The 27,955-nt window shown below is 37.6% G+C and overlaps 1 long non-coding RNA gene across 2 annotated transcripts; it reads left to right on the forward strand.

Annotated features, from left to right (window-relative positions):
* Nucleotides 1-6,218: 6,218 nt before the first annotated feature.
* On the forward strand, nt 6,219-14,230 carry LOC118148439 (uncharacterized). 2 transcript variants are annotated; one of them, XR_004735248.2, is made up of 4 exons: nt 6,219-6,460; nt 6,792-6,939; nt 12,742-12,937; nt 14,076-14,230. It is a non-coding gene; the product is annotated as an uncharacterized LOC118148439 (long non-coding RNA). The 2 variants fall into 2 exon arrangements; XR_004735249.3 differs by lacking the exon at nt 6,792-6,939.
* The last annotated feature ends 13,725 nt before the right edge of the window (nt 14,231-27,955 follow it).

Here is a 27,955-nt window from a genome sequence, read left to right on the forward strand (position 1 = left end):
CTGGTGGAGAAGTGCCTATGGAAGGAAAGATTTGAGTGTAATTCTGTGGTTCCTCAGGGTCCTGTTGTGGGACTCTTTTTTAATAGATGTAATGAAAGAGAGAAAGGCTTTTTTTAAGCTTTTCATTTGAGACTAATTGCTAAGTAGTCCTGGAACCACAAGTTTAGATGGCTCTGCAGGGACAGCATAAGCCACCATATTGCAGCAGACAAGCTTTGACTCAGAGCTGAGAATCTGAGCAAAAATGGCAGCATAGGCAAGTACTGGGCAGCCTAGAATGAAGCATTGATAAGACTGCGGTAGCTCAGTAGAGCTAAGCACTGATCATTAGTGATGAAAGGTGAACCCAGCTCCAAAATGATTTGAAGATGCATGTGGACACCTTCAGCAGTTCCTAGAAACCCCAGAGTTGTAAAGAAGCTGAAAGTGCAGCAAAGGTCATAGGCAGATAAGATCCTGATGTTAAAATTCTCCTAATAGAATTGGCATCCAAAGTGCAAACCAGAATTGGAAACCAGAAGATACTATTGTCACTTTTCAGGAGGTCAGTCAATCTTATCTGAGCTCTAGTTTAGCATATAGCTACATTTTAAATTAACCACAGCTTTTCCATTAGAATGTGTTGATTTATTTGTGACAATGGGAGTGATAAGAACTGATGCTTGGAGTGGATGTAAACCCTTAGAAATCCAGGTTTGAGCAAATACACAAACTGCAGGAAGTCTGAGTTAAGATTTCAGAAGCCTTTTTAAAGGTCATGTATAAAACACTTGGCATGCATGTCAAGAAGGAAAAAAATCATGAGTGCAGGCCTATTAGAGTTTGCTGTCAATAAATTCTCAGAAAGATACAGGGAGAGTTATTCTTAAGTCACCCTTCTAACATCCTGTCTTAGACTTTGATTTTTTTTTTTTTAAGGACCAAATCTCTAGCTAGATGAAGTACAAATACTTTTATGGAGCCAGAATCTTTGGATTTGAGATCCACTTTATAACACTAAGCTTCAGCATGCCAAGCTTGGAGAAAGAAGGTTCAGTTACTACTGGAAGTCATCCAGGTTTTCCCCTGGTCATCATAGGTCACAGCTCTCTCAAGCTCAGCTCCATGAGTACTTCCTATGTGTGTGGTGCCCTGCTAGTATACTACAGCATCCTGGGAAGCATATGTAAAGGGTGTGACATAAATGCAAAAAGGAGTTATTGACAAGGCATTCCATCTTAGTTGGAGGCACCAATATATATGTAATAGAAGTTAATTAATAGGCTGGACATGGTAGCTCACACCTGTAATTCCAGCATTTTGGGAGGCCAATGCAGGAAAATTACTTGAGGTTAGGAGTTCAACACCAGCTTGGGCATTATAGTGAAACCCCGTGTCTAAAATATATATATGTGTATTAGCCAGGTGTGCTTTGGGATATTGAAGTGGGAGGATTTAAGCACAGGAGTTCAAGCCTGCGGGGAGCTATGATCATGCCACCACACTCCAATCTGGGCAACAGAGTGGCTGTTAGTCATTCCTGTCTCTGTCAGTCATTCAGTCAACCAGTCATTGCTGGCATTTGAAGTTAGCTTTAAAGGATACATAGAGTTCTGACAGGCAGAGAAGGTCTGGGAATGGCTGTTAAAGTATGTAGGAGGAAATGGTTCATCAGTGGAAACTACACATTGTCTACAGATCACCCCTTTTGGCTACCTGATTCTATGAGAGCTATTTTATAGTTCTGTAAGTTGTGGGTAACTGATAGCAGTGTGTGTTAGTTTCCACAGGCTTCTGTAACTTTGTGGCATAAAATGATAGAAATTTATTCTCTTATAGTTCTGGAGCCAGAAGTTTGAAATCAAGGTGTCATCAGGGTTTCGCTTCTTCTGAAGCCTCCAAGGGAGCATCCATTTCTTTCCCCTTCCAGCTTCTGGAGGCTCCAGGTGTTCTTTGTTTTGTGGCTGCATCTCTCCAACATCTGCTTCTGTGACCACATTGCCTTCCCCATGGCTGCTGCTAAGTGTCCACTGTGGGTGTCTTATAAAAATACTTGTCATTGGATTTAGACCTGAGCTTGGTAATAGAGGATGATCTCTTCAACTTAAAATCCTCAACCTAATTACAGCTTCAAAGAAAATTTCCAAATGAGTTAACATTCACAGGGTCTAGGAATTAATATATGGACATCTGTTTTTTTTCGGGCCTATCATTCAACCCACTAAAATGCAAAGAAATTCTTTTCTATAGATATGCAAATTCAATTTTCTGGTAAAGGTTCAATTGACTTCCCTACCTCTCACCTCTTTTGGAAAAATCAGGTTTACCTCTATTTTCACATTCATTTAAATATTCCTGATTTATAAATGAGTGTTATTTGGATTCTCTTTTCAAATGGCAATGATACCTAGCTGGTATCCTCATTGAGTTAAATAAATAAAATCTGTAATGTATTCACTTTATATAAACCTAAAAGTTATGAATTTGGAAGGATAATTGTCTTTTAAAGGTAGCTGTAAGAGAGAAGTGCTGATTGAAAAGAATGTTGTAATCATTTATTTACTTGTTCTCTCTTTTTCTCTCTCTCTCCATTAAAATGTAAGGTTCACAGTAGCAGACATTTTTTTTTCTGTTTTGTTCACTGATGTATTTCCAATATTGAAAAAGTGTCTGACACATATTAAGGACATCATAATTATTTTTTGTGAGTGAATGTGGGATTAAAAATCATAAGCAGTCTGGGGTGTTTTCTATTTAAAAGCATTTGGTGGGAGTGAATGTGCTGAAGGAGCAAGCTGCAGACTGTTGGTGCACTTGAATGCCATGCACAAGGAGACTGTCTGGGGTGGTGAGGAGACGTTGAAGGTGTAAGCCAGTCTCTCACTGAGTTCCGCATTCATCTTGGTCTGTTTTTCTGAAACCAGACAATTAAGGCTCTACCTAATAATATAATGATTTCTGCTCTGTGTATAACATTTTTCCCTTTGAAGGGAAGAAAATCTGGATTATACTAAAATGGAGATTTAGTAATGATAAAAGATAATAATCACAGTGGTTTATAAAATAACATGAAGACATCAAGCTCAACTTCTGGCTATTGATGTGTGATAAAAAGATGCAGAATATTACAGTGAGCAGACACCAATATAAATTTATCTTAGCATATCTGTACACATCAGAAATTATTTTTGATGTAATAACATTCTTGAAAAGATTATTAATATTTATTTCAGAATAAACTATGGTATTTAATGATTTTCAATTCCATATCCTAGCAATCCAAAAATATGAAAGAATTTAGTGCAAAACCAATAGATGAAATTCAGAAACATGGTGGGAAATTATGCCTAGTTTCTGATTTTCTGTGTCTTTTTTAATCTCTTCCTCACTATTTAGTTTCTAAATATATATTGAAGTATTTTTTTAATGTGTCATCACATCATCCAACATAAAAAAGCATATCCTGAACTCATTGAAGGTTTGGTTTTACAAGTTGATATTTTTGGTGAACAATCTGTACTTTCAATTGATGAATCTTGAATAATTTACTATAAGAAACTGTCACATTGAGTGTAAAATAGCATAGAATATTTGGTAAAGTTTGAATTTGCTCAGGTCCAGGAGAGTCGCAGGGCATCTCTTGTTCAGGGATAGTCCCTACTCCCTCCTTGTATTCTGAATCAATGGCTCTGTTGTAGTCAAGGCTACAGTGACGCATTGTGAGGCCAGGGAGAAATACAATCCCAGCCCTGAAGTTGTTGGAAAGAATACAGATTTGCGGAACACAAATTAGTCTCTAGTATGTTTTAGTGCTACTTCAGATCATCAATGACCTGAATTTTCTGTAAGTTTAAGTTTCTTTTGTTATTAACCCAAACCAAAATTACCCTTTTCAACCAAACTGTTTTCTCTCTTATGAAGTCATTTACCCATGTAAGAACAAACTTTCTAAGTATTCACAAAGAGTTTAAACAGTTTTCAGGAGGAGTGCAAGGGAAAAATCACAGTTTAGAGACCATAAAAACTACTGATATATTTCCACTGTTATAAATCTCATCATGACATTATTTTTTTAATGGGCTGCCAAATGAATCAAGACTAGGAAGAAGAATAGCTTAAGGACTTTTAAGTGTTTTGTTTCTATTGACTAAACTGAAGAACTGTAAGGAATATTCCTATAGGAATATGTCTTAGAACTAGCAAATGCTCTTTTTAATTGGTTGAGAAATAACACCATAAATTGATCTTAGTTAATGTTGCTTGTCTCCACAAACCAACTGGAAACTTAAAAGAAGCTTTATTTATGTTTTAAAATACTACTACTTCTGCCAGAAAAAAAGAAAAGTATTGCAGGCTACTTCATTCCTCGTTTTTTGATTAAATATACACATGCTCACACACACAAAGTAACCAGAAGGAAATGAATGGACCATGATTATCTTATTTGAGTTTAAAGGATAAAAGAGACTCTTGCGGGAAGAGAATCGGGCAGGATAAATCAGAGGCAAGAGGAAGGAAAAATGAGCACTGTTCACAAAGCATGGAAGCAAATCACCTAATTAACACATTTGCAGTTTCTACCCACGGGTAAAGCTCTTTGGCTACTAACACATGAGCTGGCTGAAGAGCTTCTGGAGACATAGATATTAATAAGAATTCAAAAGTCTGGGGCCAGTGGCTCACACCTGTAATCCCAGCACTTTGGGAGGCCGAGGTGTGTGGATTACCTGAGGTCAAGAGTTCAAGACCAGCCAGGCCAACATGATGAAACCCTGTCTCTACTAAAAATACAAAAATTAGCCGGGTGTGGTAGCCTGTGCCTATAATTCCAGCTACTTGAGAAGCCGAGGCAGGAGAATCTCTTGAATCCAGGAGGCAGAGGTTACAATGAGCTGAGATTGTGCCACTGCACTCCAGTCTGAATGACAGAGTTGAGACTCTGTCTCAAAAGAAAAGGCAAGGAGAGGAGAGGAGAGGGGAGAGGAGGGGAGGGAAGGGGAGGGGAGAGGAGGGGAGGGGAGGGGAAGAACTCAAAAGATGGTGGATCTGACATGCAATCATGATTAATTCGTCTCTAGTCTTTATAGTCCTTTCTGATAGGATGGAACTTTTTGGTTAACATCAAGTGTTTATTGTTGAAATAAATTATATCCTTTTAGTTAAAACATTTTCACCTGAGAAGGGCATAGTAAGAGATGGTAGAAAAGACTTGGTGTGGGTTAGGAATAATGTTTAAGGGGCTCTGAACACTGGATAATGCTGTAGTTTCACTTATTTTGCTATTTGTATATGCCGTAATAAACATATTATTCATTGTTAAGAAGGCAATCGAGAATTATTTAAAAATAATACATAAAGGATTTCCACAGACATCATGGGAAAAACAGGAGTTTAATTCCTGTCATTTCAATTATTTTTTCCAAATTCAATCCCTTATAGATACCAACTTATTATGACTTAGTGCACTTAAAAAAATTCACATACAGTAAACTTTGCTTTTTTTGGGTGTGTAGTTCTATGAGTTCTGACAAATGCATAGAGTCCTATGACTCTGAAGATATAAAACAGCTCCATCACTTCCCAAATTCCAACCTACTGCCGTTTATGGTCATCCCCTTTCTTATACTTAACCCCTGGCAACCAGGGGGTTAAGTGCTTTATGTAAAGCCTTTTTCTAGGATGTCATTTAAATGCAATCATCCACAACTATTCATTTTTCGACAGTATCTTCGAAATTGCAAGGAGAACCATATGCTTTTTTAAATAGGAAATAATAGAGGATGTGATACCTGCCAAGTATAGTAGACTTGTTACATGGACATTTAATTATTTCATTAAAAATATATAACATGAGTATTAGTTATGGTTCTGAAACTATACATTTCTTCTTGGACCCTGAAAGGCCAGGCAAGCCCATGCACATCAAATAAAAATAAAGGAATTCTTGGCTGTAAAGGAGTATTGTGTTAAGGCTACCTCTGAAACAGGGAGGGATATCCATTTTCTTATTGGCTTCTGGTTAAGCTGGTCATAGAGAGAAGACCTGATGAATGAATGGCCTTTGAAATTCTCAAATTTGCATGTGAGGGCACATTTGTAGATGGAATTGGCCATTCCACCCAGCCCTTGGATTGCATCCACTGCAATAGTTTTCTTGATGAGTTTCCAGGGTGCACAGATCACTACCATGTGGTCTCGGTGGAGAGGCCTCTTAACTAGTCAGTGGCATGTGGGAAACTGCATTCCCTTCTGAAAACCTTGAGCAACTTTGGTTAAAAGCCTCACTGTTTTTCTTTAATAGCAGGCTTTTTTTCCCTCCACTTAATGGCTCTTTTCTTTTCTCTGCCAAATTCACTGCATTGTTGAGGAATCAGAAAGGATCCCATGAAAGGGAAGTGATGATATTGAAGTGGTCCGCAGGGCCTTGTGCAGGTTCAGTCCACAACGCCACCTTCACTCAAAATAGCACAGTTACCATTTGGTAAGTGGTTGTGGATGATAATCTTTTTTTTGTTTTTCTTAATTTCAGGTTTTGTCTTTCTAAAGTGCTGCAAAGGAACCTTTTAGTTTAACCACAGCCAAATAACCTAAGGTTGAAAGATGTATTTTGATGATTAATTCTTATTGTTACATTGTAGATATCTCTAGGACTTGTAAATATTTTACTAAATTTCATTTAAAAAGTCTCTGAACCCATTAATATCAGGAAATTGCAAATGCATATAAATTATTTAAATATGTATATTAATAGCAAGATAAAATCTTGAAATATTAATGTTATGTGTTACTTTTCCCCACTTATTTATGCACAGCCTTTTTCCCACATTAACTCAAGAAGATTGTTTTACTGGGAACAAAAGATCAAGACAGAATTTGCCTATCTCTCTCCTCCTCCTCTTCTTTTTTCTTTTTAATTACCGAAGTCACATTCTTGATAATCAGCAGGGTGAAAGACCTGAGGTAAGCAAGCCCCAGCTGTTAGGAATCAATACTAGATTTGGAAAGAAACTGAAGAACCAGATTACTCCACCCACACTGCCCTCCTGCCTTCTTAGAAGCAGGCTATCAAAGAAGAATTAGGGGCTATGGGGCAGAGGACAGGAGGTAGGAACTTCTCCGAGAGGAGTTCGGAGGGGTAAGAGATGAGAGGATGGGACCTGGCTAGACACTGTGGGAAGGGTAGGGTGCCACAAGGAGACTGCTGAGGACGTTTGGGGTCTGAGCAAGGCTGAAAAACCCTTCAGAGAAGCACATCTTCTTGCTTTGGGGAAAGCACATGAGTCTCTTCACTGCAAAAGACTTTGATGATTCCTGATGATCCTGAGAGACTTGTGGACACCCCACATATGTAGTCCCAGCAGTCCAGAGCATATTTAAGCCCCCGCAACAGAGGGTGGGCATCTTTATATTCAAAGACAGTGGGAAGATGTGAGGGAAAACAGCAACCCCAGGACTGGGATGGGACTGGCGAGCCGTGAACCAGCAAAGAATGAAAGACAATCGCTCACCTTTTAAAAACAGGCAAACTAATTAGAGTATCCCCGTGAAATAGGATGACGGTAGGCAACACTAAAGCAGCAGAAATTACAAGTGTCTCTTTTCTCCCTCTTGCTGCCCCAGTCAATGTTTTCTCTCCCTTCCTGGGGGCCTGACTTCTATTTGCATCCATTCACAGCTAGCTGCCACCTAACCCCTAACAGAGGTGTCAGCTGGCACATTTTGGGTACAGATTTACATTTTCACAGGCGGCAAGTTAAAGATCATTGAATTCAGAGGTATGTCTCAGGTGGGAATTAAAAGTTTTAGGAGGTTGGATGGGAAAACTTGATGGAAAAATAAAAAGGAATTAGCTATGGTTGTACGAATCAAAATAATGATGTTGAATATATAATATAGTATATAATGTAATGTATATAAAACTTCAGAAAATACAAGCTATATACAAAATATAGTCACAGATTGCAGATCAGTGGTTTCTTGGAGATGAGAGGGGGTGGGAAGGGGTAGAAGGGAGGGATTACCAAGGGGCACAAGGAGATTTGGTGGGGGATGATGGATATGATCAGTATTCTAATTGTGGTGACGGTTTCATGGTTGTATGCATATGTCAAAAATATCAAAGTGTACACTTGAAATTTGTGACGTTTGGTCAGGCATGGTGGCTCATGCCTGTAATCCTGCCACTTTAGGAGGCCCAGGTGGACAGATCACTTGAGCCCAGACCTTCAAGACCACCCTGGACAACATAGGGAGACCAGTCACTATGCATAATTTAAAAATTAGCTGGACTTGGTGGCAGGTGCCTGTAGTTGCAGCTACTTAGGACACGGACGCAGGAGGATCACCTGAGCCAGGAGGTCCAGGCTGCAGTGAACCATGATCATGCCATTGCACTCTAGCCTGGGTGACAGAAAGAGGCTATCTCAAACAAACAAATGAAAACAAAACAGAAAAGAAATCTGAGAAGTTAGTTTTATATACATTATAATTCAATAAAGCTGTGAAAAACAAAACCTGATGGAATAAGGAGCCAGTTCTGCCTTCCTTGAAGCAGAGCAGTCATTTGCCTGCTCCATTAACTCATAGAGTCACATTTGAGAACAGAGGTATCACTCTTCATTGAAGCTGGTGAAGCTGTAGGGCAGAGGGGTAAAGTGACTTAAAGAAGACCACATGGTTTGAGCTGTTTCTAGTGTTATCATAAAGCTGCAGTGCTGTGAAATGCCAGGCTTTTTGGTGTCTCAGAGAGGCACGGTTCACCAACCTGTCCTTCATTTCTCCGTGGAAGTATTACTTAGCATGAGTGAAACATCCAGTATTACTTAGCATGAGTGAAGTATCTAGTGACTGAAGATATTGTGGGAAAACATATGTTATTTAAATTGGAGCATTAGACATGGCCCCTGCAGCTAAATTAGAAAGTACTGGTGATTTTTCATTCACTTTTCTTCTCTTTGTGCTACTTCTCTGAGTTGGTTAATAGGCATCTCTAATTTAGCCTGGAAGAGAGAAGAGTTTCCCAACCATCCTTTTATGTGTGTTTAGGACCTTGTTTAAAGATGTGAAATTGCCTCACAGGTAGTGAATCTTCTTAAAAGGTGTTTGGGGTCATAGGTAATACCACTTGTTTTTAAAACGTTTGCATTTCAAAGCTCTTTAACCATATGAGATCTTCTGGCTTCTCACTTTCTCCCTTTCCCTGCACTTTAGGAAACAGAGTCCTTTGATGTGATAAAGGCCGCAGGATGGTTAGTGACACAGCCAGGACAGGAATTGAGGCTGCTGGGCTTCCTGCCCAGTACTCTCCCCGCTCAAGCTTGGCAAGAAAAGCCACATGTACCCAGGAGAGATCTTTCCCATTTGAACTATGTTAGGCAGGAAGCCCCTCACATGTGCTGGAGCTTGCTCTGTGTATAAGCTAATTCTCATTTCAATGACTCAGTAAGTCAGACATTCTTGCATTCCATGTGCAAAGTGTGAAATTGAGCTCCTCAAAATGTTTTTTATTAGTGATGCCCCAAATAAACATTGACAGGTTAAATGCTTCCATATTTATTCTAAGGAATTATTGTGATTCTGAACCGGAATTACATTGAATATCAGCCTCATCCTAACAAGGAGCTAAAAAGTATAGTCTGTGCAAAGAGTATTATATGGAAATAACATTTAAATAATTAAAATACATCTTTATAGTCTTTCCTTTTCGGAGGGGATAATGAGTCATTCTTTTTGCTCACCTCTACATATCTGTCAGAAAAACAAAGTCAAACTTCCTCAGTATTTGAGATGCATCTGTGGATGTAAGCCCCTAAACAATCCCTTCTGCCCTCCCATAAAATTAAATTAATCCATGCCTGAAAGCATAGCCTGTTTCTTTTGCTTATTTTTGTCCTAGAGCATGTCTGATCTCTCTGTCTGTCTCTACTCTAATCCTGCTTAACTCCTTGAGGTCAGGCAAGGATGCAGCACAGATATTAATTTAAAGTGTTGTGAGATTATGCAACTACCTAGGTCCCTAATGTATTTTTAATATATTTTGAGGTTTTTCTTACCTTTGTTTTGTTTGTTTGAGAACTCTTTTCTGGGATGAGGACAAAGCAAACCACCAAGAAATCCATTAATAACCTTCCAGAATGCATTGAGTACAAGGATTAGGAAGTGGGTCTCCAAGTGATGGGTACAGTGGCTCATCTCGGCTCTACTGCAGGAGGGAGAATTTAGATAAAGTGGACGCAGGGGCTGCCTTACCCTGAGTTTAGATCCTTGTAGCAGGGAGCACCTTCAGGAGTATCAAATCATTTTCTGAAATGAGGATGTCATCCCAGGTTCTGTCAAGGGAAGGAGCACTATCTTGGTTTAAGGCAGTTATCTAAGGCAACGTTACTGCAGCTCCAGGGAGGAGGGACACAGGAGGATTATCTGAGAGTAGGAGGAGGGGATAGAGCAGGAGAGGATTTAACTGACACATTCTATGATTCTGATCACCAGGGATTTGATCAAATGCTTTTTTTTTCTTGTTTTTTTTGTTTTTTGTTTTTTGTTTTTTTGTTTTTTTATTGAGACCCCTAAGACTGTTGGTTTGATGATCTAAGAGTAAATAGATCATTTTTTTGTCCATTCAGGGATATAAAGTTATGCTTGCTATTCATTCTAAATATATATTTCATGGTTATAGCAAGTATCCTCTTTATGTTGTCTGCCAATGGAAACTATCTCCAAGCTAAGCAGTCAGCTGGATGGATCGTCTTTCATAGCACTGATAACCGGCCAGCTCACTCTAAAATTTCAAAAGCGTAATGAACCCCATGCCCCACCACCAATATCCCAAGGCAGTTCTAGAACCAGCAAAATTCTATATTGGTCACAGAGACAACACGCTCTTCCAGAGCAAGTGCTTTGCTGGCCTTCCAAGAAATAATGATAACAAAGTAAAAATAAAGTACTTTTAGGGTCAAGGCAACATAGAAAGCATTTCTTAAATAATTCATCCCTTCAAAAAGCAGGCACGAAAGAAGAATATCTTTCTGTTCATGACAATTATCTAATAATTTTATTTTAGTAGGCTTCAAAACTAAAATCTTGCTCTATATCAGAGTTTTTAAGGGTATTAACTCTAAAGGTAAGCAAAAGTGTTAAGTGTGGTTTATGCAGCTATCTTAATTCCACATTTGATAATAAACATTTAAAAGCTTTGAAAGAGCTGATTTTCATAATTTTTTCTCAACTCTGTCAATGGACTCTCAATGTCTATGTCAAAATAATTCATCCCCAGGAGGTTTCGTGCTATCAGATTTAGGAAACCAGAAAAATATTTTAAGATCCAAAAAGATGAGTGGTGACATTTTAGACATGGTGACAGAATGTGGGGAAGCTATTTTGAGACCAAGGCTACTCCATAGGCAGATACATAGGTATAGAGGAGGTGAACAGGCTAATCCAATTTAATTGTCTTTTATTATTATTATTATTTGTAGAAGATATTTCTACTGGTTACGGAAATTTTTATGCAAACATATTATTATACATGATTATCCTTTTATACTGTACAAGTAACAAAAGAGAAGGTAAAAAACAAGATTATTCAAGCATGGTACAGGAGAGAAATCTGGACTGGTAGTCAGGAAAGGTATATAAATAAGAAAAGGAGATATTTGATCATTGATTTTGGGTATTCCCCTCCCCCCACATTAAGAATACAGAGATCACTTTCAGGATTGAACTGCATTTTAAATGGAAACCTGACCAATTAGATTAGAGTTCAGTCTCTTGTCTGTCAAGACCCCACAGCCAACCCTTAATTGCTACTGTGATCACGAGTTTGTTAGTGACCTACATTGAGGTCTAATATTTCACATTTTAAAATGTAGATGTTAACCATGTTGGCCTCCAAATCCCTTTTTAGATCCAAGCTATCAATCTTGAGTACATAATCCTGATTGTCCCACTTGAATCTCATGTTGAAATGTAATACTCAATGTTGGAGGTGGGACCTGGTGGGACATGTTTTGGTCAGGGGAGCAGATTTCTCATGAATGGTTTAGCACCATCTCCTTGGTGTTGTCCTTGCAATAGTGAGTTCTTGTGGAGATCTGGTTGTTTAAAGGTGTGTGGCACCATCCCCTTGTCTCTCTTGCTCCCTTTCACCATGATGCGCTGACTCCCCTTCACCTTCTGCCATAATTGTAAGTTCCCTGAGGTCCTCACCAGAAGCAGATGCCAGCAGCATGCTTTCTCTACAGCCTGCAGAGCCATGAGCTTATTAAACATTTTTTCCTTATTCATTACTCAGGCTCAGGTATTGTGTAAGAATGGCCTAATGCAACCAGTAAACATTTTTATGAGTACAGGAAGCAGTACACACAACTGGGAAAAAAACAATAGTTCAAACATATCTCATCTCAACCAAGAATTCACTTAATGCATATACAATATACTCTCTCTCTGGCGTTGTTTTCTGTCTTGCTTTCTCCATTTTAGTGAAGATAAGTTATATCATGGAGAAACTATTAACATATTTAACATCTCCGGGGCAAAGGTGGCATTATTTGTTTAAAGGAGGTGCTTCATGAGTAAATTTACACAACTTTCTTTTAAACTTTTATAAACAGATTTTTGCATCTTAACATTTTTGGTAGATGTGAAAAAATTATTCCTTCAATAACAAACATGAAAGGAACCTAAAGTGCCACTGCATCAATTAGGAATGCATTTATCTCTTCAACTTGGGTTTACTTTTTCTTCTTTTCATTCCACCATTCTCAGCACCTAGCATGGCTCTGAGACCATCATTAAGATGCCTATTTCTGTGGAGACCCACATTTTCATTCAAGTTCAGAAGAGAGAAGGAGAGTAACATGCTTCTCAGAAGCCTCTGGCAAATGTTCTCTTACATTATTATGGTTTCACTGATATAAAATATGTCCTATGACTTTCCTACCTGTAAAGAAGTTCACGAAAGGTATTTATTCTACTATTTCTCTTGATTAATAGCTTGGCTGGGTATGGAATTTTGAAAACCCTTTTCATAAAGAACTTGATGATGTAGCTCTGTTTGTTTTTTAGTTTCTAGAGTTGCCTTGAGACTGTGATATTTTTCTTATGCCCGATCCTAATAAATGATCTTTTTGTTCTCTCTCAAAATTTTGGAATCTTTTCTTTATTCCTATATTCTGAAATTTCATGATGATGGTCTCTGTGTAAATCATTTTATTGTTGTTGTTCATTATCGTGGAGACTCAGTGGGCCTTTTCAGCTGTCCTTCTTCTTCCCTCTGAAAATTCACTTACTAGGTATTTGACTTCTGCATCACGTTTCTTTAACTTTGAGCCTTTTTGATGAAATATTTTTCTGTTATAATATTTTTTATTTTCCAAGAGCTTAATTACTTGCTGTGTTCCTTTTTAAAAAATAAAAAACTGTTGTTCCTTAATTTAATTTCCAGCATCTCTCTGAGGATATATACGCATAACTATATATGTATGTGTATTTGAATAGTATATCATTGACATGGTTTTACATGGTTTCTGTATATATGTCCATGTAATGTATGTCTGATAAATAGTACATAAGTCAAATTATTGTGAATGTTAAAAATGGCTTAAAATATTATCAAGCATTTCTGATTTAGGCAAAGTGAAACCTTCCAGAGCTAACTTAATTGTTTAGCTTAATACAAGAAAATATTTTCTTTTCTATCTGTGAAAGAAGGTTTGTTATTTTAGTAAGTTTCGGTTCAAAAAGAGCAATTATAAAAATGCCAAAGCCATGACCCATCACAATCTCTCCTTTGATGAGACTGCGGTTGATGCTCTATACCAGTGATCCATGGGTTCCCTGCTTGATTACACAGGTATGTTTAAACCCTGCAGTGAATCAGTGTGTATTGTTTCTGACAGGCTTTAATCTGGAGATATTTAATGATACAGTACAGCCTCATAGCTCTCTGTAACTCTCTTAAGGGGCCCACATCAAAGGGAACATTGTGGTTATGGTAATTTTAAAATGTCTCTTGGTTTGTATCTAACAGATAATAGAACATACCCTGTTCCATTCTATGATTTTTTTCCTTTTAAATTTCTCTTATTTTTATCTTCTAGCACATCTGAATGCTCTGCTTACTTGAAGAACTACTCTTGTATCCACAATATACTTGATATTTCACATCTGGCTGCTTTCCAAATGGCAGACTGGTTTTAAAACTCTCAGCAAAATTCAGTTAAATGTACCACTGTGTGTTGATATAATAATAAAGATCTCTATTAGTGGTCATTGTTTATTGCCTTTATTAATACTCTGGATTTTTTTTTAAATTTTCCTCTTCCAACATGTAAATCTCCATTCTCAGATAATTTCTTACCACTGCTAAAGTAGTTCCTTATATTATGTTTTCTCCATTTAGATTACCAACTTCTTGATGAATCAGACTTGATTTTTTAAAAAAAATAAAATTGCGGCATTCCATTAAACAAAAGACCTAATTGATAATTTCTGTTTCCTATTTTGCACAACCTAACGATTTCTTTTTTTCCTTCGGTACATTTTCCTAAACTTCCGAGGCTCCAATTTTCTAGACAACATAGTGCTCCTTGTAGAGCAATGCTGCTGTTCCTCACCATTATATAAGGATATCACCCATCAGAAATGAGAAGGGTTTAGACAGCTGGGGTTTTCAGTGTATGTAAGTGAATGTGTGTATGTGTGTATACGTCTCTGGGTACACGTGTGAGTGTGAGTGTATGTGCATGTATTCTGGTCATAGAGACATAACTGGAGATTCCATTGACCTCTTAGTCACCTGCATGGTATGCAGAGGTAGGAGGATGCTTCTGAGTAGAGTGATGCCACCCACGGCTCCTCTACTTCTGTATCCTTTAAGGAAGCTTCAGAGAAACCTGAGTTTGAATTTCATCTTCACCACTTACTGTGTGCTGTAATTATCCATAATAGTGAGATAATATTTTCCCTTATCAAAAGAGTAATTTGAAGCCTAAATGAGATCATGCATATAAAGTGTTCAGCTCAAATGAAACCTTAACAATCTCCCAACACCTAGTTAAAGAATGATATGCTTTCTCTAGGCTTTTTTTCTGGATATAGAGCAATATTGAGAGAGGTCTTACTTGGACTCTTTTTTGATGGCATTTTCAGAATAGGGCAGGAAATTATCCAGCTTGCCAGAGACTGCTAGCTGCAAATCATCCCTTCTTAGGGAGAACAGGTAGAAAATCCAGGAGGTGAAATAAAGAACATGTTCAGCTAGAGAATGCTGTTTCTTATGCATGTCAAATTTGTTTCCTTCTCTTGCACTAGCTGTTCCTTCTGCTGGAAGACTGTTTATATGACTGGCTCTACTTACTGTTCAGATCTGAGAGTAAATTTACATTTCTCAGAGAGAGTTAGTTCTTGACCATCCAACTCAAAGTACGATCACTTTATCTAGTCCTTTCCTTGTTTGTTTTACATGTTTATGTATTTCCCTCCACTAAAATCTAAGTTTTGTGAGAGCTGGCACTTTGTCCATCTGGGTCACTGATTCCCAATGGGTTCCTCACAGATGTATTTAGTGCATAGTAGGTGTTCGAAAAATATTTCTTGAGAGGTTGTTTAAATGCACAGATTATACTTTAACTATGAAAGTGAACAGAAGGAAGTTGGTCCCTGATTTATTACTAGAAGTTCACTACTGTCTATGTATGAAGACACCACTTACTGACGGTTATGAAGCAGATGCTCGATAATTTTTTTTTAATAAACAGAAGGGCAAGGAGCCAATGCAGTTTATAGTGGAGGGTAGTCATGGACACTGAGAGTATATTTTAGACACAATTTATTAATGGCCAGCCTTAGGCTGAGACAAAATAGAACAGAGGATGCCAAGGTCTTTCGTGCCCAGGCAGTCAGTGCTCACATGTTTCCCGTAACTGCCTGCGTACCTTTCACTGAGTCACCAGTCCTGTGTCTTAATTCTTTTTGTAGCACCTGCATTCTGCTCCTTTATCCTTCCATCAGTCAAATCTTAGATACTGTAGCCCTCTTTCTAAAGAAGCCTTGCTTAACCCATGGTGCTTTCAACAGTGATGAATATCCTTCTCTCTGACTGCTCATGAAACCAGGATAACAAAACAAATTAGAATGTATTTTAACATCATTCTCCCTTGTTCGCTGTCCAGCTAATGAACAATGGGCTGGCTAAAGAAAGATGAACATGAAGCAGAAAAATACTTTGGTGAAAAATTCAAGAAAGGACCAATATCCATTAAAAGACTGAAAGAGAAGATTTTTTGGCCCACCTCCCCTGGGGACAGAAATTCCATTCTGCTAACACCCCTCCACATACATTGTCTGAAGGATGCACTGCTGTTGGGTCATAAGTGGGCTCCAGTGGCCCATATTGACCCTTTGAAATTCCCATGGGACTGTAAATTCTATCTATTTGGGGAGCAGCCAGCCATAGTTAATTACAGGCCTATGGTATTAGTGGAACAGCTTCAGCTTCTTACATTGGCTTGACTGAGAACTGAGAAGATATAAAAGTGTGACATGTTTTTCTGTAATCATAATCATATAATCTTGTTTCATAATCATTAATACTTTCTAATATTTATTGAACAGTTAATATGTGTTGAGTACTTTTGTAAGTGCTTAACATGCAGCTTTTTATTTTAACTCATTTTTACAGGAAAGGTTTGCAGAAAGCCAGAAGGGATAGGGGATTTCGCCAGAGGTCATTCAGGAAATAGGAAGCCAAGCCAGAAATTCGATCCCAGCTAGTTTGCCCCCATAGTTTGAGCATTAATCAATCCCTGAACCACACTAGCTCTGACAAGGGTGTAAGTGAGCAGTGATTACTACCTGACTTAAAACATAATTGGAATTATTCCCAATGAATTCCAACATATAAAATCAAGGGACAGTTCTTCTTGCCATAAAAATCTATTTGATAAGTACCAACAAGTAGTTCAAAGGTTACCGAAAATAATTTCTAATAGTTTATTTCGTTAAAAGAAATGGCATATCTTATTAAGCACAGTCTCTAAGGCAAAGAACTATACTTTGCCAATGGCCTCAGGAAGGCTATCATGGGTTATTTTTCTAAATGGATTTTCCATCTGTTCCCACTAGATGGTGCATGGGTTACGCAAACACCCCAAATCTCTTCTTGAGAGGAATTATCCCAAAACAAAACAAAAAAAGGGGGAAATTGAGCAGAGAAAGGTAAATGTGGAATTTGGACTCAGATGAAGATTGAAACACCCTAAACAGTGACTTGCTAACAAAGCCTGGGTTTCAAGTTCCATCTTTTTTTTCCTTTCAGAATAAACACTAATAGCTACTTAATCTGAGTTAAAGAAAATTTGAATAATAGTCAAAAGCTGTCTGAGAGTTTGTTTTTTCAGAAAACTGTATTACCTATAATTGCAGCCAGGACTGGCACTTGGAAAAAGATATTGAGGAGCCAATTCAAATGTGCCAAATAAGTGCTTCCTTTATTTTAATATGTGTTTTTCTAGAACCAACCACAACCTGTAAATTTTTATTTCTTCCTAATTTTCCTCAATTAGTTTGTAACAAAAATTGTCACGAATAGCCAGTTACCACTTTCTAATAATCATATGACAAATTATTATGATATTCTACAATTCCAGATAGTGTAATAAATAGGACCAGAAAATTCTGGGAAATCCCGTGAGAATAAATTTTAAAACCAATAGTCGCTTATTCTATTTGAACTTTCATGTCTTCTCCTACAAAATGAAATAGTAGTTCACCAACACTCTCTCAGACTTCTTTATTACCTCTAAAGAAAAAGAGAACATTCTGGATGCTTACACCCAGAAACAGACACATGTACAGATACACTCCCCTGTTTAAGTCTGAAAGAGAGTCATGTTCTGTTTCCAGCATCAGGAGTATGTGAAAACATTATTATGTTTGTTGAAAGGGTATGAAAAAAAAACATCACTTACGTAGAAGGATGAAGTGGTAATTGGAGTTAGGCACTACACAAGACAGTATTACCATTCACTGTATTTTTCTCAAGTCATGTAGATTCTACTTTGAGACAAAAAGTGTTGATGTGATTATAGCTACTGCTGCATACTTCTAGATTAATTTATTTTCACCATATGAGAAGTTCTTTTCATTTTTTGCTCAGGTCTATCTATTTGATAACTGTGCTGCTGAACATTAAAAATACTCAGTTGCCATTTTTATTTTGGACTAGATCCAGATTTTAAAAATCAGGTTTTGGATTAAAAACAAATTGGATATGACCCAATGAAAAAACACACAGGTAAAATAAATAATGTCCACAAAACAGTTCTATTAACATGATGCTTATTTTCACACTTAGATGAAAAATGTTGACCTAACACCCCTTCCATTTGTAGTGGTAATGAAGCCAGAGTACCTGGTTGGCTCACTTCTTCCCTGTGCTGACTTCTCATCCCTGAGTTTACTTCTCTTGTATTTCCTTTAATGATTTGGTTCCACCTTTCTTTATGGAGAAGAGGGTTGAGAGAGTGACACTGAGCTGAAAGTGGGTGCCAATGCTGCATAGCTGAAAAGCAGCACCACCGTGGGAAGGGTGCTTTCTTCCCCTTTGACTGGGTATTAAAGTGTAGGCTCCTGTCTGAAGCTACACTATTCATTTGTGGGTAAATTGCAAAGCCTAATTTGTTTTCATGATGATTGCTTTTGCTCTACTGAACTTCATAGGCAATTGTTGCATTGACCATTTTATGGCCATTCACTATTCTAATTAAGAGGCAACTGCTGAAGTATGCAGACATTCAGTGGGTATCTACGGTGCTTTTAAAAACTAAACATCCTTTAAAGCAATATAGAATAAGGCAGGATGGAAAACATACCAGGTGAGTAGAAAAAGGGTAGGAGATCAAAGAGTCATCTGTGTTTCTCCTCTCTGATGTCTTCTGATGCTTATTTATAGTCACCCCACTTTTGCATTCAGTATTTCTAAAGATTGAGTAGAGCCATCTCCCACTTAATTAATCATCGACCTCATCTCAATCCATTCATAAATGGGTCAATAAATGCACCAACCCTGAGTTGAACTGGATAATCTATAATTTAATCCGGGTGTGGTGGCTGAAGCCTGTAATCCCAGCACTTTGGGATGCTGAGATGGGTAGATCATGAGGTCAGGAGTTCGAGATCAGCCTGACCAACATAGTGAAACCACATCTCTACTAAAAATACAAAAATTAGGTGGGCATGGTGATGCGCACCTGTAATCTCAGCTTCTTGGGAGTCTGAGGCAGGAGAATCGCTTGAACCTGGGAGGCAACGGTTGCAGTGAGCCGAGATTGTGCCATTGCACTCAACCTTGGGCAACAAAGCAATACTCTGTCTCAAAAAATAAAAAATCTATAATTTAGCACAGAGCATAGTATTCAGTACATGTTTTTAAGGATATGTAAGTGGATGCATAAATGGTTCATTTTCCTGAGAAGAGTTTTAGTCCCAGAAAGAAATCAATCCTTAATTGAAAATACAAAGAACATTTGATTGCAGTGTAACCAATCATTTTATATCAAAATACAATGTTTTATTTCCAAGAAAAATGGTCAATAATAGGCTCTGTATGTCCCTTTAAAGCTAATGTTTCAGGAAAAATAAAAAAGATTATGTAAGGTTTCAGTTAGCCTTGAATAGTTTAGCACCAGATACCTGGGTGTTGCAGTCAGAAGTCAAAGGAAAAAGAGGATCTTTAGATGCTCTCTAGAGCCACTTCTGTATCTCAAATCTTCAAAGAAATAAACTTAGTCTATAAATGAAAATAAGTGTTCCAAGAGCCTGGACATGTCACCCAGTGAATCTGGCTGTGTTAGAAATGCTCCCTTTTCTGAGAAAAAAATTCGTGCTGGGTTCTATGACACGGCCAAGAATGGAAAGTTTTTTCTTAGTTTACATTCTCTTGGGATCACATATCACTGCAACTCACTCGGAGCCTCCAAAATGCAAAAGATTGATCTCTACAGTGCTGGGTATTAAACCACGCTACAGGCTCACTGTGGCCATCATCACTTATTGTAATGCCGTTGATTAAGAGTTAGTAACAAATAATGATGACAACTCAAAATTATTTGCATAAGGAAAATATAACTAAAAACAAACACACAAAACACTGGCTAGTCAAGGAAAACACCTAACATACCAATTCTTGAGAAAATCATCTAGTAGATAAGGCTTGCAGGTGTCAGTCTGTGGAGGATGAAGGAAATTCCTGTGAGCTTTCCTAAAATGCTCCTTAGGGTATGCTAAAATAAAATTATTTTCTTTCACCTATTTCCCTCAGCATATTCTTATCTGGGGGAAAGAGGAACAGCCCCAGTGATTGACTGCTTAGATAAGATAGCCAGTCTCTTGCTTATAGTTGGTTAAAAGGAAGTCATATAGTTGTGTTACCTTTAAACCCTGAAGGAAATGGGTGGTATTTGATGGGATAAAACCCACCGGCTGCCTAATCTTCTAAGGTCTGGATGTCATCCTTTTAATTTCTGCTGCCTGTTTCATTGACTTCCAAGGTCAAAAGAGTGAGATCTATTAATAAGATGCTTCACACGATCTAAGTTGTTCACTGGTCTTGGATTTCATATCTCTGACTTGATCTTAGGGCGCTTTAAAACAACATCACTCATTCTGAATAGAGCTTTGATTCTCCAAGTTAACAACAAAAACCAAGAAACAAGTGAAGTATTCCAATGAAATGTATTGAAACCAAATGAATACTACAGAGAGACTGTAATTCTTTTTTACTACAGTGATATGGTTTTCTCAACACGAATTTATTTTGTAGGTAACGATCAGTTTGAATATATTAATTTTATAGTTTTAAAATTTATTTTCTCTCCTTTCTTTCATTCTTGGCAGTGAACATAAATATTTTTTGCACTTTTTTGTTCTAATTGTAATACAGACACCATAAATGGAGTGTACTTTGAAACCTAACAAAAATCGTGTTGGTAAACAACATAGATTTCCTCAGCATTATAATCTCTGGAAGTAATTGATAATGCTGTTTTTATCAAAAACATGTAAGATCACGTGATCACATGACCACATATGACAGCGCTGTACCAATCATGGAAAACAACGTTTTTTCTCTTTTAGAAACTCTTGCTCTAAGAAGTTTGCTGTATGAGACATGAGGATGGATCTTCACTGATTAGTCGTACAATTAGCAATAGCAAAAAGATTATATGCGATCATATGAGTATAGCGCTTGGTGATACACATATTATTAATATACTTTATATTTGTTGGGGAATTTATTTAGGTAATACAGAGCATTGTTTAAATGTATTCTCTCATTCAACCCTCCAAAGACATTCCGTCTTTTACATATGAACAAACTGAGGCTCAGATAAGTGAAGGGATTTTGCTTATGATACACAGATGGCAAATGTTACAACCAAATGCAGAATTGTTTTGTCCATATCTCATGTGCAGCAATTGGAGTTTTCAAAATAAATATGACGTTATTTCTGCCCGGAGGGAACATGCAGTTTAGTTGGGAAAGTGACTGATGCCGTGAAAACAACTTGTATGTTTGGTAAATGAGCACAGTCCTGGCACTAGATAGACTTTGCAGCTCATGAAAACCTGCCTTTTGAGTTGACTAAAGTCACATGTAAAGTATAAAACAGAAAATCTTTGGACTGATCAGAGATGCTGTATAGACATTTGTTGTCAAAGGATCTAAGACAGTTTGTGATATAAAATGTCTTTTAGTCTAGATCTACCTCTATGCAAATATGTTAACATCCATATAACCATGTTTCTCTAGCAGCTATGCAACACACACTGTAACTATAAAGAGGAAGCCAGACTGTCCTTGAGACATGCACTCAGTTTTGCCTCCTAGGTAGGTTTCTGGCAGGACCAGTAAGTGAGGCATGCACAGTATATTGACTGAACATGTTACTGCAAGTGACCAGAGGCTTCGGCCTATGTAAAACCACTAGTCAGTGGTTAATATTCAGCTGAGCTATAAACTAGAGCACAAAAGTAGGAACAGGATTTGCAATCTGTTAATGTTTTCTTAAAACCGTGTTAAGAAAGCGCTAAGTTCATCATTAATGGAAGCAATATAAATAAGGTGTTATAATTAGCAGTACAATGCTGTACCTTTGTAAGAGGTTATCTTTTTGTTTATTAACATAATTTTGTGCTTTGGATAATTATAGCCAACGGAGAAAAACTGAGAACTGCAAAAGTGCTACTGATGAGTCAAACAGAAATGTAAGTACTCCAAATAAGACATGAAATTAATTAGAATACTACTAGGATAGTTAAGTTTGTGTGGTGGGAAAGGAGATAGGGACAATTTAAATATAACTCAGTATCTTACTCTTTATGGAGATGATATACATTTATGCACATTCACAGAGTTTGGCACCTAATAGGCATTCAAAAATGTGCTAGCTTTTATGAAATAGTCATTCTGCTGATTGGAGAATATAAGTACTTTATCATCTACTCCAGCTTCTCTGCTCCTGAAACCTTCCATACTTCCAAAAGGCCCTCATCACACCATAGGCTGATGCTTACCTGACTTGTCCCCACCCCCACACTTGGGCTTTTTAAGGATAAGGACCACATTTTACACACCTGTCTTTCTCTTTTTGGTAATTAGCATGTCATCTGGCCGATAATCCGTACTTAATAAATATTTGTTAAAGGTTACAGTAATGCTTACATTTTCATTTTTACTGTTTATTAAATTTTATATTGACTATCTGATTTCAGCTAATCAAAATTAAAATTGAATCTGTTTGGAACTTTTCTAAATTTTATTACCAGACATCTTAGCATATTTCACAATTCCTTGTGCTTCTTACCTATTCTTTAGCTAATCAGTAATTAAACTCCCTAGATTTTGCCTGTTTAATAATTAAATAGTTTGCCCCCTTTTTCTCTATTTCCACAGCCAGTGCTTTAGTTCAGTCCAACACTGTTTCTTCCTTAGATAACTGCTGCAGCCTTCAAAACAGTCTCCCTACCTCTGTCTAGTCTCATTCCCCTTTAGTTCAAATTCCAAATTGAAGTCAGGGACTATTCTTGAACAAAGGTATGATCATGGCACTGCCCTTCTAAATTAATTCAGTGAGGTCTTCATAACTTTTAGTAAAGTTCAGACTCTTCAGTTTAGTACACAGGTCCTTTCAGACCTTACACCCTGCCTGTTCTCCTTCTCCATTTTATTCCAGTTGTATTAAACTATTTATTATCTCTTAGGTTGAGACTTTATCCCTCCCTCTGCCTGAAAGACCTTGCCTCTACCTTCACCTCTTCTTCCTCTTGCTAAATTCAATTCATTTCTCAAGGCTCAATGTAAATTTTGGCTCTGCTAAAAAAAAAAAAACAAACCCAGAAAGATAGGAGACAATCTTTCTCTGTAATAGTGCATTCTCATTGCATTATCTGTGTTGGTACATAACAGACATTCAATATTGTGCGCATACCCATAGGATGTGAACATATAGGTGTTAAATTTCTTTTAAATAAAATTTTAGCTACTTTAATTCAAATAGACATTCTCATATAGTTCAAGACTCTCTGGTAAGGATGGGCCAAGCTGGATGGTAAGGATGGGCCAATTCTTACACTTTGTTTAATAGTGTAAGAATTAAACAAAGGTATACTGGCTTCTGTAAAGGTCATTTATTGAAGTTTTGATAGGACTGTGTTAACTACTAAAGACTGTGAATAATACTCATTGGTAAAGCAGATTTTAAATCTGATTTATATTGTCTATTTTAGATGCAAGGTACATAAGAAAACCAAGAAAATGCTGTATCTTCTTTTGAAGGTCCCCAAATACATTATTTTCTACTTTAAATTGGTTTCATTGAATGTTCAGTAGCTACATATGCATATCTATGGAATGTATGTAAATCATAACAAGTAATGATTCAACAAATCCCATATGCCCCTACTCAATGTAACTCAAAGAATACTGTATTACCTTTGAAATTCCATGGGTCTTTCCTTAAGCCCATTCTCTTCCCTCTTCTCAGAGGGATCACTGTATTGAGTTTTCATCAGGTTCTTATATTTCTTTATAGTTTACCACCTGCTGGTCTTACATGATTTTGCATTTTTTTGTAGAAGAAATCACACTATATGTATTTTTTACGTCCAGGTTTTTTTTTTTTACTCAGTATAATATTTCTATGATATAACTATGTTGCTTTATTTAGCTGCAATTCACTCCACTCCTGTAGCATATTCTTTTATTTGAATATGCCAGAGTTTAAAAAGAATACATTCTATGGTTGATAGACCCTTTTTCTGTTCCTTTTTTTGCTATTATAAATGATGCTTCTGTGAACTTGTCTAGTATATCTCCTGGTATAAAAGTAGATCTCTTTATTTTTTATATGTTTGATACAACTCTATAAAAAAACACCATATTGGGGCAAGCAATTATTACCCACAATATTACACTTACATGATAATGGCGCACGGTTACACATCACTTGGTTGTTAGAATTTAGTTGACCATTATAAGTTGGAATCGTTTACACTCATCTTTACCTGCCATAACTGGCACTACACAGATTCCAGAAACCCCTGTGTTTAAAACAATTGCCATGTTTAACCATATATTATAATAACTTATTCGTGTCTCTGTCTCCCCAAGGAGACTGGAAGTTTGGGGATAAGTTCAGTAACTCTTTTATCTTGACAAGCTTTTTGCTCACGTGAGGTGTTTAGTAATTATGCTTGAGTGGGCAAGTAGTAGGTACTCCATAAATATTGGATGATAATAGAACAAATGGTGTTTATCAAATATCTGTACTAAGTTGATCTATGATTTTTTTTTATCAAGAGTGTTCTATATATGTTTCCTCTCCCACCTGCTCCTTCAAAAGATGAACCAATGAAGAGTAGAATCTATAGCCATATATCCACTTTGCTTATAGCATTTGCTACAGCACATACTTAGAAACTTTTTCTTGACAGACAACTTAGCAATACAAATGCAATGTAACTGTACTTAATAAAAACTCCAGGGGACTGGAAGCTATACAAATATACTAACATTTAAATATCCTGTTGCCTGCATTGTTTTTCCAAAGTGAGGTGCTTGCCTTGCTCTGAATTTGGTCATCTCTCCTTTTCCATCACAATCCTTCTTACCACTACCAAACATAACTTAACCTGCAATGATATTTTAAACACTTCTTTGAAGTCTCTCAAGTTTTTCTGCATCTTGGCCAATGAAACAAAGTCCTGAAAACTTCTCATGTTGGATTATGTTGAACAATCTCCAGAATTGCTCAAGTTCACCTCCCATAGCAACACATCTCATTTTGCATCCTCAGACCATCTGCATCTGAATCATCCATGGTGCCTGTTTAAACCTGACCTACTGAGTCAGCATTGCTGAGGCTCAGATCCAAAAATCTGATTTCAGCAACCTCCTCTGGTAATTCCTATGCCTATTAAATCTCAATAACTCACTCTCTTATAGGAGTAATAAATTCAGTGGGTGGGAGAAGCAGTGACATAGGGAAACACATTCTGGTCAAACATGAGACAAGAACACTCTAAAGAGATTTAGAATACTTTAGAAATATATATTTAACCATAAACTTAAGCCCAAAATCTTTGAACAAATGTGTGGCAATCTTTATTAGTGTGTCAGAGTTTGTCAGGTCCATCCCAATTTCTTATTTTCTGTCTCTCTCACTGCAATTTTCCAGCTTTGTCATGCTCCCCAGCCCTCCACCTGCCCTCTTCCTGGCACCTGATTCCACCTTTTCTTTAACAGGGAACACTGAGGTTACCAGGGACACTCCCTCAGCTTCTTGCCCCTGTCGTGTGATACTTGGTGGCACCTCATCCATCCTTCCCCTCCCCGGTTCATCTGAGAAGAAAAACTGCCTCCATCCCCACCCGAGGCCAATCCTCTCTGTTGTGCTCTGTGCTTCTCATCTCCACCATTTCCCAGGCCAAGCTTCATCAGTTCCTCGTCTCCCTCTCTTTTGGCTGTTCTCCTTGCCATACAGACGTCTTCATGACTCTTTCATATTCCCCATCGTAGAAAATGGAGAGAAAAAAACCATTCATCTGGTCATTGCTCATCTGGTTATCACTCAACATTTTTTTTTTCTTTTGATTTGAGACAGGGTCTTGCTCTGTGTTGGATGACCGTGGAGTGCAGTGGCGTGTTCATGGCTCACTGCAGCCTCAGCCACCTGAGCTCAAGTGATCCTCTTGCCTCAGCCTCCCAAGTAGCGGGGATTACAGGTGCATGACAGCACACCTGGCTAATTTTTTTTTTTAACTTCTTGTAGAGATGGGGTCTCCCTATGTTGCCCAGGTTGGTCCTGAACTCCTGAGCTCAAGCAATCCTCTGGCCTCTGCCTCCCAAAGTGTTACCATTACCGGCATGAGCCATCATGCCCAGCCTGGGCTTACTGGGCCCCCTCCTCTCTTCTCCCTTCCCCCACTTCTTATCATTATTAACGCAATCCTCATAATGCCATCATCATACCTTGAAAAAACAAAATCTGATTATGTCATTCCTCAAAAATTTTCAGTGCTTTCTTATGCCCCCAGGATAAATATATAAACTCCCTTTCATGAAACACAAAGTCTTTCTGTGAGTAAAGTCTTATTTCCTTCCCCAGTTTCTTCTGCCACTTCCTTCTTTTATTTTACACCCCAGATATACTGCAACATGTCACATCTCCATTTTTCTCAACTTTGCCAACTGCCTGGAACACCATCTCCCCGCACTCCACCCTGCTCACACACCGTATTGCTTTTCTGCTTAGCAGTCTCTCACTCATTCTCTGACTCTCAGTCCCATTGTTACCTCTCTCGTTACTCCTTCCCTGGTTCTCACGGCAGACTTAGGCTGCTTTGCTCTGTTCCCTATGCCCCGCCCCCTGAGGTTTGCATCTATCTTTATTAAACCAAAGTTCTTGTTGTATGAAAATTGGAGGTTTCATACAACAAACAAAAGTGTGGGTTTGCATGTCTATCTTCCCTCAAGACTGTAGACTCTGAGAATAGGATATTGCTTGACATGTGATAGTAACTTAAGACATATTTGTTGAATCAATGAATGCATAAATAGGCAAATGAATTTGATAGATATGACTATAAAATTATCTTCATAAAATCTGAAAAAAAATTTAAAACTCTGTAATCTGGAGATCTGTCGAAATGACTATTATTCCATGTAGGTCATGGTGGTAAAGCAGAAATAAAAGGAACATAAAGTACCAAGTATTCAGTCTTGTTTCCCACAGGCACATAAACCAGATGTCCTAATACTTTCTTCCCCCTGCTTTCTGTTTTAAGAAAGAAAGGGACAGGACAACATAACCCACAGGAAATGTTCCATGACATGAAAGAATATCATGAAAGCTGCTATACAGCTGGTGAGATGAATGAAAAATAAACTCAGTGATTTAATATAAACTGTCACTTGCTTCTGCAGAAAAGAAACATTGTGCAGGTGCTTACCAAAAATGGTGCACCGTGGTGAAACCCACATGGGTTTCTGAAAACAGGATCTCGATCTGGTTAGTCTTTGATTTCTTGACGCTGCCTAACATGCAGTAGGTGTTTGTTAAGCAAAAAAGAAAAGAAGAAATCTGACCAATTTTTTAAGAAGCATTGAACAAGTAATTTGAAGGGTACCGGGTATTATCCTAATCTCTCGATTATGGTACTTAAGTCATAGGGATGCTGCTGGAAGTTCTTTCACTGCAAAAATAAGCAGTCAGTAAAAAGGAAAAGGTAACTTCTGCAGATGCCATTAAGCATAAGAAGGAAAAATGAATCGAAGACAACTCATCTCCTCTCTGGTTACTGAAGGTATTAAAAAATGAGGCTTGTTGTTTGGTTAGAAACAGTATGTTCTTGAATCACGTGCCTGCTGCCTTTCAGTGTTTTGAACACTGTAGCTTGAGACAGAGCGGTGGGAGTAATG

This window comes from Callithrix jacchus, chromosome 16 (genome assembly GCF_049354715.1).
Source record: "Callithrix jacchus isolate 240 chromosome 16, calJac240_pri, whole genome shotgun sequence".
Lineage (NCBI taxonomy): Eukaryota > Metazoa > Chordata > Mammalia > Primates > Cebidae > Callithrix > Callithrix jacchus.